Raw genomic sequence first — 16,778 nt, 5'->3', positions numbered from 1 at the left:
GGTTCGATTCCCGGCCGCGGCGGCCGCTTTTCAGATGGAGGCGAGAAGCAAAAACGCCCGTGTGTTCGAGATTTCGGCGCACGTTAAAGATCTCCATGTGGTCAAAATTAATCCGGAGCCCTCCACTCTGGCGCGCCTCATCGCCTGCGCTGCGTCGGCGCGTTAAACCCTACAATCAATCAATCAAAGTAATAAAGTAATGACGTGGTGCCTGTAGTTGCACGTGTTCAGTAGTACGACCGTGTCCTTGCATTATTTTCACCATCCTTTTCCTTCGCGACGTTTTCTTCCTCTTTTGGCTACTGTGACTGATAGGCTTGGCCAAACGTATTTTTAAGTTCTAAATATACTGCAATACCGGTAACCTTATTTTCTAATTACCGAGTCGTTACTTGTGTAATTACCATGCTCACATTTACTTTGGAGTACGCGTGCCAAACACATGTTTGTAAGTCGCAGCCCACGACCCCTTTTCTATAGTTCATTCCACAAGCTAGGTGCACCACTCCGGAGGCTACATTGTTTGCAAGAGTCCACCCACTGAGCGCGCCTAACTCACCCTGAAGGAAGTGACAAAAGACACTGGGGCCCTGTGGCTCCCCCTGCCGAGAAGGTAGAAGGAAATGTCCTTTCAAGGACCCTTTCGTGGCCAATTAGGCACCCTCAGTGGGCGGACTCTTGCAAACAATGTAGCCTCCGCAGTGGTGCACCTAGTTCTTGGAATGAACTATCGGTTCTTCGTTATAACCTACAATCATGGAAAGGTGGTGCTTTATGAATTCCATGAGTGTCTAGCATTCCTGAAGGCCCTGGTTTGAATCAAACCCAGCCCAAAATTTACCTTACTTCCCACTCAGCTTAATTATACAGTCTATTTATAGTAGCTCCTTCGAGAAATGCTGCGTCATTTCGAGGTTTTATGTTGTTTGGGCATTAAGTTGTTTTTTTTAGTGGTTAAGCGGTCGGCTTTTTCGTTTTACACGCCAATTTGTGTGTCATAAACGGCAAATTTTTCGCCAGCATAGTTAACTAATACATTGGGATTATAACAAGCCCTTAGGCCTCCTTGTGTAAAATTGCACCTGTATACTCAACAATGTCTGTTTTAAGAATGTAATCAATGAACAGAACCTGCAATGTGAGCGCTATAAGGCGTGGACCAGCAACACCTCCTCAGCCCGCTTTGTAGCTTCAATCCTGTTGCACGCATATGGTGAGGCAAAGTACAGTGCATCATCAGCAAAGCCACCGGTCAATACTGAGAAGTACAGCATTGGCCAAAAAGTTTGCTGCACCACGTCCAGATCAGCCGTGGTTGCACGTACGCCTGGCCGTGTTCGGTGTCCCGACAGTGCTCGCGCAACGGTTTCAGTAATTATGAAATATCGCGTAATTTGTAGAATATAAGCAACGAAGCCGAATGCGGGAATATGCGTTTGAGGACTAGCTGGGAGTAAATCTTTTTAGGTCATTTGAAGCGACACCATACCCGCCAAGCTTTGTTATAACATCATATTTCATCAACTGCTTTCTACGTACGCCGCTGTGATCTACACAAAGGGGGTTGCTACGCATAATGAAGACATGTGATGAGTTACGAGGAAAGTGTCGGAAAATCTGCAGAAATTCAGACAATTTTCTTCTAATGCGAAAGCGTTCATGTGTCGCATTGTTAGTGTGTGTCCTTTACAGCAAGTTTTGGCTATTAGTATCGAAAGACGTTGGTTTACCTTACTCTTTTGAAGTTTCTTTAGATGCGACGCTCAGAGAATCTCTTGTCGGCGGCCCTGTCCTTTGCGTGCGTCCGTTGTTGTCCGCAGCCACTCTCCCCCTCTCCTCTCCGATAGCGAACACTCTCTCGCGAGGGGCATTGGATTGGATTCGATTGGCTTGGCTTGGCTTGGCTTGGCTTGGCTTGGATTGGATTTGGATTGGATTGGATTGGAATAAAGCGGATTGTGTTGGATTGTGTTGCGTCATAGCCGCGGCACTCTCTCCGCGGTCTCCTTTCCTTTTTTTCTATTTTTCTTATATTTTTGGTTTTTCCTAATGTTGTTCGACCAGTTATCTATTTTTACGCTATTATAGGGATTGAATGTGTTACTTTCACCAGTTATGCCTTTTGGGGAGAATGCAGGGTGCTACATTGCACTGGCGCCCCGCAATGAGTCTTAAGCTGTATTAAATTTAGTGAGCGCGATGATACTTACGGTTTGCTGTTGTTCAAGTAGTGCATGGTGAAGTTGACCTGGGAATTGGTGATATCGTTTTTTTGAATCCACACACAGTTTCCTCGGACAGGCGTTGTGTCTACTTTGTAACTGAGCCCGTAGAGCCACCGTCGGGCGCTCGTGTTAAAATCCTGAAAGCATATGTTTGCAACCGCCAGAAAACAATTTTAGGCTCATTGTTTCAGTTAAAACCACGACCGGCTTTATAACTATAGCGACCTGTTCGCGCGCAGCGATTTCGCGTGATGAAATTGTTATGTCTTTTTTGTTTTTTGTAGTCCTCTCCGACGTCACTGACCGAATTGCGCTGCATTTGATCCCCATTTCTCTCCTGTATACGTGTTTGCATGGCCGGCCGTCGTTGTTTTTAGGAGCGAAGCTCCTCTTGCTCGGCGCAAGTCCCTCGGCGCGCCGTGTGCACTAGCTCTCGAGGCGACCGTTAGAGGCGCAGTTGTGCAATAGTTCATAGGTCGCCCGCTCGATGGCGCGCCGCTGCTCAAGGCGGTAAAGCCAGGGGCTTTACAAGGCGGCGCAGCACACACCTGTACTCCTCCGTATCCGCTGCTCCGCTGCATACTCGGGCGCGCGCGCTGGTGTATATAAGTGTATATACAATCACCCCTATAACAACTGTCGAGTCTTTATATGATGTGTGGGCGAATGTTTCACGGTTTTACCTATAAGCATTGGAGCTTCGCCTCACGCATCATCATTCACTTTTTCGTCTTTCCCTCGGTCGTCTGTGCTCAGTTCCTCCTGCAGGTAACACTCGAGGAAGTGCACAACTTCTGTGGCAAGGATGGTGTGCTTAAATAAGAGTTTTTTACGCGCAAAAAGCACGCAGCCGGCTGTCGTCCACGGAATGCGCGTCCAGCCAGATATCGTCTGCGAAAGGCGTCCACACCTGCTAACCAATTGATAACGCGTTCCATAGCTTTCTAGGCGTTTCATAGCAGCGTACGTCTGAAAGAATAAAACACAAAGATTCAACGCGTTTTGTACGGGTTTAAAAAAAGCACAAAGAAGCGCACCCCACTACCTCTTTTATATAATTCACGAGAAAATAGACGGTAAGAAATACGCGGGACGCTGTGAGTTTTCATTGTATTGCGACGCGGTACATAGCACAATTGTAACCGAAAACGCATACACAAAAAAAAAATCTCGGACATCACAAATTTCGCCCGCGGTCTTGTTTGTCCTTCATCTGCTGTGGAGGCAGTGTTGCCGCAGCATGGATAGTGATTGTTGAAAAAGTAGCTGCAGTCAGTATGATGTCGACTTTCTAGGCTGCACTCGACAATGGCCGAAGGCTCGACGACAAGGCGAGCTAAAAGAACCGCGTTCGCGAAAGAATTTACTCAAAGATCTTGTGCTACTTTTTTGCATCGTACTTTCAGTGAACATGCCGTGTGCGATGGTAACCGGCAGCCGCACGGTAAAAGCAAGTTATTTGCACCACCTTCCCTGGCTCAAAAAATATTCCCATAAAAACTGCGGTTATGACTCGGTGGGGGGGGGGGGGGGGGAGGAGGGGGTGGCTGTCATACGAACATTTCCGATTAGTGGGGCTTGTGAGCGACCTCTAGGGAGCCCCTAGAAGCGTGTCTGCAGCTATAGTAAAAATGGCGCAGCCGGTAAAATGGCTGCCGTGGATTAGTGTTCCCTTCACTGGAAAAACATTTTGTTTTCGCCGAAGGATCATGGCGCTCCCACGCACCGAATGGCTGTGTTGGATCTGCTTTATCCAAATAAAAGCCTTCCCTGCGAACTTTTGGGCCTGCATAGACAAGTGTCACGTAAAAAGGTTCCCGGCGCATAGAAGGAAACGTCGATGGAGTTTCCAAATGCATAAGTGAACACAAGTTCTAGAAAATGAACATCGCTGCCATTCAAGGAGAAATAGATACAACACGGAACCCACAACATCCAATCAGAACTTCTGGAAGCCCAATGCACGGCGCGACTCAACCACCCGTTCCTAACTTCAGCAAGCATTAGAGTACTTCAACTCATGGGGAGGGAACCCTCAATTTTAGGAACGCTCTGCAGCCGATTCCGTCGAACATTTGGTACAATATCTGGGTAGCCCTCATACCCGCCAAAAGCACTCGAGTTTCAACCAGGCTCGGAGGAAAGCGATTGCGTTCACCAACTAGTTGAAAAATGCTTAGGAGACCGCCAAGTTCGGCAGACTGGAATTACACAGCAGCACCGATTACCAGGAACCACAGTTGTTTTCCTGACTCCGCAGGGTGAGGCGGCCGCTGCAGAACCATGCTGTAATCATCACCCACAGCAGCAGAGGCCATCGCAATAGCACATGCTGCAACTACCCACCGGGACCAACTTCAAGTCACAGTTTTCTTCAACAGGCCTGCCGGATTTATCAGTGCGGCAAGGTACAGGAAAAATCTGCACTCCAGAAGGATTTATCCCAAGCCCCACCCTAAGTAATCCACAGGCTAATATCTGGCGCCGGCAACAGAGAGGTACTTACTACAGCCACGCGGTTCTCTCCCACATTTCTACATTTCTTCATCACTCTTCCAACACGACTTCCGCAAATGCAACGTCCGTCTCACTACCTACACCTTCGCACACTTATGCCCAGATAACCCTAAAGTGCTCCACAACCCATCATTTGAGCAAGGGGGAGTCTGGGCTGACAAGCTCAGCTCGAGATCAACAAGCTCTGGTCGAGCGGGCATTCAAATTGGCGTGGGCTCGCGGCCTCCTATATTAGGGAATCTGACCTCCCCTACTATTACGCCTCCTTTTTTTGAGATCAAACATACGTTTATTACAACTACACCTGACTGAGCACGCCATCCCTACCGAGCAATTTTTCGGCACGCTTGCTCGCACTGTCGCCGGCTTGTAAGAGCAGGTCGCTCTCTATAAAGCCGGTTGTGATGCAACCATAGGAGGGTATTGAGACCTACGTCCAGCCAGCCAAATTTGGAAATGATCTGCAGCCTCATCCGACGTAGGTAATCATTTTGTTATGGTGAAAGGCGGTGAAATGAGCGAGAGAAGTCACCTCCGCAGAACGAAATTACCAGCGCATCCGTCGTCTGCAAGATTTCATTTCATTTCCTTTTACTCTCAAAGCCAGAGGCTTTACAAAGGGGAGTGAGTAAAATTACACAAAATATATAGGGATGGCAAAATTATTTCTAAGACGTAATTAAATTATATTACTTATTAATTACATAAAATTTTCTAAAATGTTAATAAATTAAATTACAAATTACACGTGACCGGAATTAATGACGTTACATAACTATTACTTTTCAAAAGTAATAAAATTACTTTCAAATCACTTTAACGAAGATTCATCACTCATACACTACCAACTCATATACACTTTATTTACACTCATAGCACTGTGTCTAACATAATGAACTTTTTTTTTTCATTTTGGGGTACCCTTAGAATACAATAAGATCAAAAACGCTGCTGCTCCTCCAGCGCCTGAGTTCACCGCATGACAACTGAATGGGCCCGGCCCTCGTGATCTTGAAGAAGTCATTGTAATTGGAAAAGTATTTATGAATGTAATGAGTAATTTCCATGAAATTACTGCCCTGAAGTAATATATTACATTACTAAATTACCAACACTTAAAAGTAATGAATTACATTACTCATTACAGTGAAACATAAATTAATTCCTGTAATTTCATTACTGCCAAGTCTGAAAATATACAACAAAAGCATCATGAGTGATGTTATACATTATTAGATAGTGGCGGAAAAACCGTTCCAACTAAGTTTCTTCGGAATTTTAAAGGCTCTGTGGTGGCAGCTGTTGGCCCGGGAAGGGGGTTCCAGTCCTGCGATGTCCTGGGTATAAATGACTGCGAACATGTCTTAGTGTGAAAATGCATTACTACGACTTTATTTCGATGATCAATGCGTGAAGAGACATAGGATGGTGAAGGAATGAAGGATGTGCGGAGAACCGCAGTATGGTAAAAAACGTTGTGGAAGAAACACAGACGGATGTACCGCCGAAGAGCGGCTAGTTCTGGTAAACAAAGCGAGTTTTTCATGGCAGTGACACTCAATGTAGGACTATAGATGCGGTAAATGAAACGGGCGGTGTTGTTTTGAACACATCCAAGAGAGTTAGTCAAAATTTCACAGCCGGGGACCCAAATCGGAGAAGCATATTCAAGTTTTGAGTCGAGTAATGTTTATTACAGCCGTGTTTTTATGGCAACAGTAGCAGTAGAAAAGCTACGGCAGTGCCATCCTAGCGTTCGGTTGGCATTGTTAATTTAGCTATCAATGGGAATCGACCCGGGGTCTGAGGATGTGTACCCCTAAATAACGGTTCGATGTTAGGAACTCAAGAATGGAACTGTTAAAATGATAAGAAGGTACAGCAGAAGATTTAACTATTGAAACCCGTAAAACTTTGCACTTATCCATCTTCCATGTGTTGAACCAGGACGGTATTGCGTTAATATCTGTTTGCAAACGTTTAATATTATTGTCGTCAGTAATTTCACAGACAATAACGCAATCATCCGCGAACGAGTAGATGTTAGAATAAACACTGTCAGGTAGATCATTAACAAAAATTAACAATATCAGGGGTCCTAGAACAGAGCCTTGTGGGATGCCAGAATAAACGGGACTGGGCGATGACTACTGATTATTGGCGACTACATACTGTGACCTATTCAGGAGGAATAACTCAGGCCAAGAAAGAAATTAGCATGTAGGTTTAGTTTACTCAGCTTTAAATGAAGTAGATTGTTAGATTTTATCGAACGCTTTAGCGAAATCAAGGAATGCACAGTCTGTGCATGAGCGGAGGTCCAAAATCAAGTGAAGCTTATGAGGGAATGATAGCCGTAGCGTTTCGCACAAGAACGTTTTGCGGAAGCCGTGTGGAGCCGAGGTAAAAAAAAAAGCTCGATTCAAGGAAATTTATGAGACTAGAAAAGATAACATGTTCAAGAATGTTGCATGGGATGCTTGTTATTGATATGGGGCGATAATTACTGGGCGAATGTCTATTACCGGTTTTGTGCAGTGGGACCACCTTCCCTATCATGAAATCAGCAGGTATTTTGTAGGTGTCCAGGGACTGCTGAAATATTTTATTTAGGCCAACAGAACCAGAGGCAAGAGTGCTTCACAATAATTTTGCTGAAATGAATCCGGACCTGGACTGAAAGACAGTTTTAATTATTCGATTATTGTTGCTATGCCACGAAATTCAATTACAATAGGAGTCATTAAGGGGTAATAAACGTTGGTCGTGCATGTCAGAGCTGAGCTAACTGTACAAACAAAGTTTTTGCAGAATTCGGTGCTGAGGACAAAAGGGCACTCGCTGTCGGGTACAGACTGGTCATTGTGCTCTATTAGTTGAATACAGTTACTTTTGGCCGGATTATCGAAGCTCCAAAATTTGCGTGGGTTACTAGTGAGTAATGACGTTAACGTGTTCTGAAAAAAAATCGTTTTAGTGTTTTCTACCGCTGAAATATACTCGGTGTTAGCGGCTTTCTACGCGTCCCAACTGGCAGTCTAAATTTGACATTTATTTGCAGCTCGGTATAATCTTTTTTGCGATTTGACAGTATCTTTGGATAAGTGTTATACCATGGCGTTTTAGTGTTTGTTTTGAGACTGCGTAATGGGATATACTTACGACCTAGTTCATGTACGTTATTTTATACATGCATGCCTTTTATGGTCGTAATGCTCGCGCATACCTGTGTTACGAAACAAAAAAAAAGAAAAATTTGCCGTAGACGAGATGCGCACGATGCACGTCGTGTGCTCTTGCCGTGAGCATGTTAACCAAATACCCTTTATCTAGTAATCAGCTGTCTCCATTCATGGCCTCACACTGATGCACGTGCTCGCGCGCAGGTGCATCACTTTTCGCCGATGAATAGAGACAGCTGATAACCAGCTGACGGGTATATGCTTACAATGCTTGCACGCTTGCGGGAATAGCCTGACAAATGACGCTTCCAATAGCTTGGTTTTCTCTTCGCAGTATCTAGAGTGCTGTACGACGGCAATCGAGCTCGGCACTACAGGCAGGGCTAGAGCGCCTTCCGACATCTGGGCTGACACAGGCCAGCGTGTCTGTGCTTGTGGTGTAATGTTCCGTCTTACTTCCGGTTACTAAGGGCTGTGGTTCTATACTCGGGGACAACTTTCTGTGGCAACGGAGAGAAAGCTACCGGGAGGGGGGGGGGGGGGCGCGAAGTGGCCGGCCGAACCACGACATTTCGCTGCGCAGTTGGAAGTAGTTCTACAAACATTATTCAATGCGCATAACCTATGCAATACAAAAATATATTTTTATTTTTTTGTAGCCTTGCTTTGACAATGCGAATAAATCGCCAGAATATAATCGCCAGTTAAGGTTACTTTTTTTAAATTATCGGTTTTGTTGGTTGCGGAAATTGCCACTGGTGGCACGACGGTTCTCTTAAAAAAAATGGCGTCTTCATCGATAGCAGGTACTTTTCCGTCCGGTAGCCCGCCAGTTAATTCGCCTCAAAAGATTTTCAAAAAGCTTCACAACCGAAGCTGTCAAACCAGACCAAGCAAGTTGTCTGCAACGTGTACGCCCAAGTGAGACTGAAGCAACCAGGACTCTCCGTCGTTTCCGCATTTCGTTCGGTTAGCCAGCTTACCGGCGTAAGCGAGCGTACGGTCGCACGGCTCAAGAATGAGGTTTTGCGTGGCACCCTGGAGTCCCCAAAGCGCAAAAGGCTTCGTTTGTCGACTGGGAAACCGCCTGCAGTTACAGGACAGACAAGAGTACAGCGGTACGACAGCTTTACCCTTGCTGCTCTCCGACGGAAAGTGCATCAGTACTTCATTCGCAACGAGGCGCCAACTGCAGAAAAGGTCCTCAGCGATGTGACCAGCGACCCCGACATGGGGCTGCCGAAGCTGAGTGTCAGAACGATGCGTCGGCTTCTGAATGACATTGGATTTGCTTTTCGGAAGCGAAAACGTAACTGCGCTTTTCTGGAAAGGGATGACATCATCGCGTGGCGGTGGAAATGTCTGCGGACTCTTCGAGAAATGTGAAAGCAGAAACGGTACGTGTTTTCGATTTGGCGGACGGATAGATAAACGTCAGTTACTGCGATTAAAATAAAAATTTCGTATGTAACATTATTTGACAGTTGAAATGTAACAAGAAAAAATAACGATGGAAGTTCTCGTACAGCCAAATATTTCATTGCTGACAGGTACTTATCAACACCGCTCCACATGCATACTGGCGTTCACTTTATATTTTTTTGGCGTTTTTCTGTATCCCTGCCTCTTCTTCGTATTTTGCATGCTATTCTGATTCGGCAAGTGAAGGAACAAGTATGCATCGACATGTTATAATAATGTATGGATAGCACTCAGTGAGTGGATTTCGTTAGCCATGTGGGTGGTGTACGTTCTGAGAACATTTTTTATTTTGGTGTTTTGCGGTGCTACCAAAAACTAAACATACCTGCCTGCGTAGTAGAATGATGTTAGGTGCAAGCAATAAGTGCCTTCTCTGTCTTTACTAATCCTTCTCCCCAAACAAAAACTGACACGTATTCCCTTCATTTTCGCAGGACTATATACTACCTCGACGAGACTTGGGTCAATGCTGGGCACACCAAGGGCACGGTGTGGGAGGACACCACTGTGTCATCCCGTGAAGATGCCTTTCGCAAGGGTCTAACTACTGGGCTTCGTGCACCAACAGGCAAAGGTGGTCGGCTCATCGTCCTTCATGCTGGAAGTGAGAAGGGCTTTGTGGACGGGGCATGTCTCATTTTCCGTGCGTCAAAGAGTGCTTCCACTGACTACCACAGTGAAATGGATGGCCCACGCTTTGAGAAGCGGTTCGCAGAACAACTTCTACCCAACATTGAGCCACGCAGTGTTATTGTCATGGACAATGCTCCGTACCACAGTGTTCGGACCGAAAAGCTGCCCTCGATGTCGTGGCGCAAGGCCGACATTCAGTCTTGGTTGACTGCAAAAACCATCCCGTGGCGTGATGACCAGTTGAAACCCGGGCTCCTTCGGCTGGTTAATGAGAACAAACACAAGTTTTTTGGATACCGGATTGAAGCCCTGGCAAGAGTTGCTGGTCATGACATTGGGAGCCAGATTAAGGGGTATATTGCTGCCAACAACACTTCATTCACTCTCGCTGACGTTGATCAACTACTCAACGAAGCCATCGCCCTCGTGACACGCGAAAACTGGGCCCGGGACTGCGCTCATGTGGAGCGTCTTGAGAAAGAGGCCTGGGAGAGGGATGGTGCAATCGACACCAGAATCGACAACGTCGTGATTCCGCTAGGTTCCGACTCCAGCAGCTCTAGTGACTGCAGTGACAGCGAAATGAGCGGCGTAGAGGAACTGTGATGAAACTGGTGTGCGCTGACTTATGTGGTGCTGGTCGTGTGTGGCGAGTGACAAGGTGCTTTGTTTACGGTTGTGGTGACCGGAAGCTTGGAAGTACGCTCGGTTGGTGCTGCTTTTTCGTGGCAACTTACAGAGCCTCCTGTTTAACTTTCCGATGCCCAGTAGCTTGGAAGTACGCTTTGTAGGTTATGTGGTGCTGGCCTTGTGTGGCATGTGACGAGGTACTTTGTTTTCCTTTCTGTTGGCCAGAAGCTTGGAAGTACGCTCTGTTGGTTTATGTGGTGCTGCTTGTGTGCAACAACTTACAGGACACCTTGTTTACTTTTCTGATGCCCCGCAACTTAGGAGGTAGCTGCTCATACAGTGGTGGATTTGTGCAGCACCAGGCAATCATTTGGAGTGGTTATTGCTTGTTGTCAGTGTGCGAATTAGGCTTAAGGTTGTCGGTTGTGGGTGGCAGCTAAGAGGCACTTGCTGTACCTTTGTAAAATGAAACCTGACGACGAACGCTGGTAGCAAGCAGTGAGGAGTGGCACGTCAAATATCCTGTTTCACCCAGAAGAAATGCAATGGGAAAATTTGATTACAACCCAAGAGGTTGTAAACAGCCTCTGCAAACAGCAGTTACCTGTGCATGACATGACAAGACTGGAAGAATTATTTTATAAGAACTGCGAGATGGTAGTGATATCCAGAAATGCATTGTTGAGTTGTCTATCATTTGTAATTATTTCAGTCATCTGAAAAAAATATACTACCATCAGTTGCACATTGTAAGTGAGGTAATCATTTGTACTCACTTGCTCATGTTTTGTTGGTCTTTTCGAGTACAGAGGATAGATTGCTGAAGTAAAAGACCATGTCCGGCTCAAATAATGTCTTTTAAATGCGTATTTACAGGGTTACATGGCGAGGAGTAATACGAATCGTCAATGCCTCACTTCCAAATGTCGAAACGCTGTGGGTTTCCTTGCTACCAGCCTTAGCTTTTGTAAAAATACTACCTTCTCGAGGCCCTGGGATATGAGGTCGAACACCCGAAAGGTAACGGCACGCTCTCATGAAACAGAATTTACAGAAATGTTCACTGCCATGGGGATGGGCAGTGTCACTTTGTCATGTTTGTGGTGAAATGTCTGGTACATCTATGTTGTTTTCGCATTTATCATGAAGAAATTACTGCACACCGTACTCAGTGACTGCGAATAACTGCTAACAGAGCCAGAAATGTTTGTTTCGAAATACGTGGCTGCGTGCCTTTGAGTGCTCAAGTGGGCTTGAAAGATGGGGCCATGGTTTTAAAGGTTTACTCCTGTGACTGGCGTTCGTGTGCATGTTTGTGGTTGTGTGACTACTTGAAGTGGCTTCCAGATTTTGTCCAGCTGATTATGCAGGAAATAAATAAATGAAACGAAACACATTCTTTCTTCTGCTTCAATTTTGCACGTAGCACATATTATTCCTGCTGAATAATGCTCACGGTGTACCAATGTCAAACGGTTTGCAATTGGCGGTGGCAGCCCTGAGTGTCGGAGTGTTTCTGCTGGTTCTGGAATTGTGTGGGCAAATCCTGGCCACAGCCACAAAATCGTACATTTTTGCGAAATTTTGGAGAACTTTAGCGATGGTGGGGTGTCAAGTCGCCGCTAAATGAAAATTGGTGAATTGGACGGGCAGGACCATCACTGGTGAACCCACGTGTTGGGCTTGGAAACAAGTAAGAGCACGGTGAGGCCAACATCAAATTTACAACCATGAATACCAGTCAGCTATTTTTAATGTAGAGCCAGCCATGCTACCACAACATTGATGTAAGTGACAAAGAAAGGAGGCTGTTGCAGCCAATTGGAATGTTGATGAAGAGTTAGCAGCTACACTCAGCCAACGCGAATTCTGTTGCCTGGTTTGGAAGCCAATTGAAATTCTGCTGACAGGCCCAGTTGCGGTGTTCTGGATACGGTGATTTTTTCGGCAAGTGACCCAAGAAGTATGCGAGTGACCACACATTAAAAAATGGGAAGGGGTGGCTTAACCACCAATCTGAGAACGGCTCGATATATTGGCGTTTTGCAAAGTTAGCTGATGCAATGTACTTTACGATGTCAGTGACACATTACTGGCAAAATGTTCAGTGACCAATTGTTTTTAAACTTTACGACCAGCGCTAACTGTGCAGGTGTTTAGACAGCGTTACATTTTTCATCCGTCCAAGTGCTGACACGCCTTTACGCTGTAAATAGGCAAATCAGCCAGTGAAGTACGACTGCTATCCTAAGGTATGAAATCTGCGCCACGTAGTATAGCGAGACACGCCCGAAAGCCCGCTGTTCATCAAAGATATTGGAATAAGAAGGCGTGGGGATTGAGCGCAAGATTCATGGGTCTGCAACGCGAGCTTCCCCTATACGCTTTACGAGTTGCGGGTCACCGAAACTTCTTGGGGCCTGCCTAACTCAGCGCGATCCAAATGGGATTTCACTTCGCGCCGTAGTGCCGTGTGCTGCCCTAACGGTATAGCGAGCCTGCGCTATGTAAGCACGCTACACGTGCGCGTTGTGCTGCCCAGTTTTCGGCTAAAGAAGAGTTTAAATATCAGTGCCTGCCCTCAAAACTGCAGCGCTGACAAAATTAACGGCGTTTCTGGGCGGCTCAGAGTTCGACGGTACCGTCCACGCTATAATATATTAAGTCGGTCTAAGTTCTCCAGTGAATGCGTTTGCTTTTGCTTAGAATCAAATGAAACGTAGACAAGGATACGCCAATATGCCTGCATGATTGGTGATTGCGGTTCAGCGCACTCAACCAAAGAGCTCATGCGAAGAAACGAACTGTAGCAAATGGGTATGCCTCACGCCGAAACCGAAACTAGTTTATTGAGAACTACTTTGGCGCAGTAACACAAAGCAGTCCCCCCCCCCCCCGCGTAGCTTTGTCTCCATTGCCACAGAAAGTTGTCCCCGAGGATAGTCATGCTGTTGCATTCTTTTTTGTATCAGTTTTAATAATACTTTTAGTCGCTTGTTATTTTTCGGTGTTTTCAATGTTTTTTTTCTGTTCGTTAAGTTTCATAAAGATATTTATTTGCAGTACGTTAACGAAATACGAATTGCAAGACGCGACATTTTTTTCGAAACGTTGGTGGACGTCACTTTAGTGGAGTGCTTACAGTACCATACGCCACTCTAAACTTTTCTTTTGGATAGCCAGTTCTTTTTTTTCGGCGGTGATTTTGACAATTTGTTAGCACAGAGTAAGTCATCAGCAGTTCAGCAGCGCTGAAGCACAGTTTTCTTACGTGCTTACGTGCTTTAGTTGCTTACGTGCGGCGCCGCCATAAGCTATCAATGAATTTCGTTAACAGTGTGTAAAAACAGAAAAAGAATCCCAAACATTTACAAAACCGCGAGCTCCTTTCAGGGCCATGCTCATGTGAGTTCTTTCATTAAACTGACTACAACGGGCTGGCATTACAGTTACACCGCAGACATGCAGGTATATATAACGAAAGTTCTGGGAACGGGTAAATTTTATTTGACTCTTTCCAAAATTCCAAAAGCAGCCATTACAAAGAAACGTTTTGAAAGGAACACGTGTTTACCTTTACGATGTCTTGATATTCGAAGTAGTGGTAGTTTTTATCGATACGAGTTTCTTGGTCGTACCCACACTCACAAAAATTGTGCAGAGCATAGAGAACGCCTGCAACTATAACAGCATAGATTCGCATAGCAGAATTATGAATGTTCGATGACGGCTGTAAATGTCGGTTTGTAGGCACCCCTTTATTGTGTGTGGGTTGTGTGGCCCTGAAAGCCGAGTGTAGGCGCCGGTGGCTGCGATGTGTATATATACACAGATCACACTCAAAAAGGGCAGCACAACGCAGAATCTCTAAATTGACTTGGCCTTTTTTGGAAGACTGATGGCGGTTCTAAAATTTCATCTCCCGACATGTTGCAAAAATTAACGAGGTCCAAATCTATTAATACCTCTGTTTGTTTGTGGATGCTTTTCGGCATGTCCTCTGTGTTTGCTCATCCCTTGTATCTGAGAACATTTTTTTGCCTAATATTTTATGCCAGTAGCAGAAATAGCGTGTGCATGAACGACCCGTGCGAAAACACAAAGAACAAAACAGAGAAATTGTTAACCAGCGATATGGCTCATCTCCGCTTGTTTTCACAGATTCCATGCACCACGGCCACTTTGATTATTATGCACATCCTATTGAAAAATCTTTTGCAGAGTTTGCTGACAAAAATATTAGACAAAAATGTCTGAACTGGCACAAATTCAGTAAGCGCTTTTTTAAGCGATTTTTATGGTTTCTGCGTGGCTTTCAGAAAAATCAGGAAGTCAAATGGTATTGCGTATTAATGATTTCGCTCCATAGAAACTCACAACTCCCCCTAACGGCATTTTTAAAAAAAGCACGATATTACGCGCCTAAAGAGACCCTGAAGTATGATTTCTATCTGCGATAGGCACACTTTGGTCTGCGATAATCAAAGGACAGTGAAGTAATTTCTAACCATCATGAGATTACTTGCGCTAAATTCCAGAGTCCCTACGCCGTGTTTCGACCACTTTGGGTGGGTTTACGCGACTTTATGCTGCCTTCTACTTGCCGATTTCTAATGATGTTTCGTATAAGGCTTACTCTTGCAGTCTTGACTTGACGGCGCCTATTGCGTGGCTCGCCGACCCTGCGACAGAATCAGTCAGCCGGCCACCGGCGGATCATCGCAATGGCAAAAATGTTTGGTTTGTAATCGTATAAAGCTCAGCAGGGTTGATAAAGTCAAGGTAGTTCCACGCAAGCGCACAGGCTACGCTTCTGTGACTGCACTGCATTGGAGATGTAAGTTGCTTATGTCTGTGCGATTGGTGCATTAGTAAAACCTCTAAGGTTAATTAAAAGAAGGGCAAGGATCAGCGAAGGTAATATAGGTAATAAATAAAATCAACCAAAACGTTTATTGCAAAACTTAAAACCAAGCTACCAGAAGTAGTTTTTCGGAAGGGTAACACAGCGGTCCGCAGCGTAACACAGCGGGTAACGTAGCACAGCGGTCCGCAGCACGACCACATATTTAAAATTGATTTTGCTGCGTAAGGAATGCAGCCGCAAGTGATAAGATATTAGTGGGAATCTGCGCGACGCTTTCTCAACAAGCGTTATTCAAGAAATACTCATCTTAGCCGTTGTAATTCTGAAAAAAAAACAGCATACATTATTTCTACATCATATTTCCTCCCCCGCAATAGTGAGGATATGGCCCAGTGGTCTAAAGAATGAGCAGTTTCGAAAGACCCATGAAACTTGTTTTTTTCTTAGCTATTTTTTATTGTGTAACATTTTCTATACTGCATTCGCCACAATGCGTTGCACCCTTCATTGCTCTACGATAAAGTTGAGAGACTACGTATAGACTGACACTGACGTGCTGGCAAAGTGTCGACATAAGCACCTTTTGCTTAAGGGAACCGTGCCGGAAGATTTAACTGTTTATCTGGCGCAAATACACCTCTTATGACCTTATGACACAGGGGAAAGCCAGGCAAGCTCCAAAGTTGGACGAAGCGCTTCGCACTTGAGCGTCTACGATGACGCAAAAGGCGTACTGCCAAGGCGTACGACTCGGCTAGTGAAAGTTGCGATTCTAGGTGGTGCTGGGAGGCTTATGTGACCCATTCTACGACGGAGAACATGGTAGAAGTGGAGTAGGCTTATTTCTGAGATATCAAGAATGCCCAAATAACTGTAACGTAGGGTGCACGTAAACGAAACCGAAACTTGTTTGAACAACTGCAACCTTATAAATTGTCCAATCACATCGCAAGACGAACAGACATCACCGCTGTAGTTGGGAGGCCGCAGCCAATATCGTATGGTATTTTTTTCTTACATGTTGACGAAATAAATACCGCTTTATCAAACGGATAAATGGTGAATAGTGTGTTTATTCAAGCCAGTGTACGAAATGCAAACAAAAACACGTTTGACAAATGCTCTTCTGGGTCCAACACTAAACTTTTTTACACCCTTTTGGCCAAAAAGGGTGTAAGATCATTGAAAAAAGGGTGTTGGGAGGCCCTTACGCCCTTTTTCTTGAATCTCAACACCCTTTTT

The 16,778-nt window shown here is 45.2% G+C and overlaps 1 long non-coding RNA gene across 1 annotated transcript in view; it reads right to left on the bottom strand.

Annotated features, from left to right (window-relative positions):
• The window catches only part of LOC144162003 (uncharacterized), a 44,053-nt gene extending 29,605 nt beyond the window's left edge, over nt 1–14,448 (bottom strand). The window contains exons 1-2 of the long non-coding RNA XR_013320560.1: nt 14,244–14,448; nt 2,211–2,362 (exon numbers count right to left, since the gene is read on the bottom strand). This is a non-coding gene — a long non-coding RNA (uncharacterized LOC144162003). The remainder of the gene's footprint in view (nt 1–2,210; nt 2,363–14,243) is intronic.
• Nucleotides 14,449–16,778: the final 2,330 nt, after the last annotated feature.

The sequence above is a fragment of the Haemaphysalis longicornis genome, unplaced genomic scaffold, assembly GCF_048455015.1.
Source record: "Haemaphysalis longicornis isolate Haplotype H1 unplaced genomic scaffold, Haemaphysalis longicornis Haplotype H1 scaffold_12, whole genome shotgun sequence".
NCBI classification, from domain to species: Eukaryota; Metazoa; Arthropoda; class Arachnida; order Ixodida; family Ixodidae; genus Haemaphysalis; species Haemaphysalis longicornis.
Note: the sequence above shows the minus strand (reverse complement) of the source record. Positions and strands in the feature narration are given on the sequence as shown.